The 1,809-nt window shown below is 41.0% G+C and overlaps 1 pseudogene; it reads right to left on the bottom strand.

The window, feature by feature from the left end:
* Nucleotides 1-1,588, bottom strand: part of LOC112023837 (uncharacterized) — a 6,166-nt pseudogene extending 4,578 nt beyond the window's left edge.
* Between the last annotated feature and the right edge of the window lie 221 nt (nt 1,589-1,809).

The following is a 1,809-nucleotide window of genomic DNA, read 5'->3' as shown; positions in this document are numbered from 1 at the left end:
TTCAAATCAATCTCTCCTTTCAATTTCATTTGATTTTCATACACTTGTCTTGGAGTCAACGGTACAAGAGTAATAGTTTTATTATCATTTACAAAAGAATGCCTATTCTGGAACCCATCATGATTGACCTTTCTGTCAAACTGCCAAGGCCTACCCAATAAAATGTGACCCGCATGGATTAGAACAACATCACAAAGTACTTCATCCTTGTACCTCCCAATTGAAAAAGAAACCAGTACTTGCCTATTTACCTTAACCTCTCCACAATCATTCAACTACTGCAACTTATATGGTCTAGGGTGTTTCAAGGTAGGTAAATTCAATTTTTCCACTAAGGTAGTGCTAGCCACATTAGTTCAGCCCCCCCCCCATCAATGATCATACTACATACCTTATTGTTGACATGGCATCTAGTATGAAAAATATTCTCCCTTTGTTGTTCCATATCATCCTCTTTGACTTGGGCACTTAAAGCATGCCTAACCACAAGTGACTCACCCTCTACTGGATACTCCACATTATCATCACAAGCATCCTCAAGTGATGGAATCTGATCATCATCTCCCTCACTTTCAGTTTCCACCTCTCCATTAATACGTGTAATCATGGTCCTCTTATTTGGGCATTGTGAAGCTATATGACCTTCTCCCAAACAACGAAAACACTTAATATCACGATTACGAGTTTGAGATTCATTTTTACCTTTGTTGACATTGGGAGCTTCATCTCTCCTTTTTAGTGGTTCGGTTTTGGACTTGAAAACAGCCCCTTCGTCTTTCCTCCCATTTGACCTCCATGAAGTAGAGGAGCTCAGATTTTGAAATGACCGAGTTCCTTTCCTTTTAAGTTGTCGTTTCACCTTTATTACCATGTGCACCATGTCCTCCAACTCTACGTTGTGCTGCAACTCCACCACATTTGCAATGTCTCGATTCAGTCCATTCAGAAATCTTGCCATAGTAGCTTCTCTATCCTCCTCTACATTAGCCCGAATCATGGCAATCTCCATCTCCTTGTGATAGTCATCCACGCTCCTATAGTAGTGACTAGAGACAAACCGCCTCCTCATGGTGGCCTTCATTTCCTCCCATGTCTCAATAGGCCTCTCATAGTTTCTCCTTCTGTTCATCACAAGTTGATCCCACCATATAATAGCATAATCAGTAAACTCAATCATAGCTAGTTTTACCTTTTTCTCCTCGGAGTAGTTGTGGCACTCAAAGATGAACTCCACCTTCTTCTCCCACTCCAAGTAAACTTCTGGATCATTTTTCCCTTGGAACGATGGTATCTTCATTTTGATGTTTCCTAGGCTTCTATCAGTCCCATCTTGCCATCTTGGATTTCTTCGAAAACCTCTACCACGCTTTTCTCCCCTTGGCGCAAACTTACCCTCATTGTTCAATGAAGTTTGATCCTCTTCATCTTCAAACTCATCATCATGGTAGTCATTAGAATCATCTACACGCGCACGTCTTTCTTGCCTTCTAGCATTAGGGGCTCTTTGGGGACGCTCCTCACGCAAAGAAGCAATAACAGCGTCTTGCCTATCCATCCGATCCCGAATATCATTAAACACCACGTTCATACGTTCAAATTATTGTTGCATAGCCTGCAACATGATGGATGACTCCTCCCCTCCTCTGTTTGATGCTTCGCCCCTAGAAGACATAATTTGAAACTACAAAAAAAAAATGTTAGAAATAATTCCTCACAACACTCCCTCACGTGTTTACACTCAAATTATGTTACTCACACTTATGTTTCACTCTTAAATTGGCTTTTTCCTGATATTAGTCTCACACTCTC

This window comes from Quercus suber, unplaced genomic scaffold (assembly GCF_002906115.3).
Source record: "Quercus suber isolate HL8 unplaced genomic scaffold, Cork oak 2.0 scaffold_44, whole genome shotgun sequence".
Classification (NCBI taxonomy): Eukaryota; Viridiplantae; Streptophyta; class Magnoliopsida; order Fagales; family Fagaceae; genus Quercus; species Quercus suber.
This window is presented reverse-complemented; position numbering and strand designations above follow the sequence as displayed.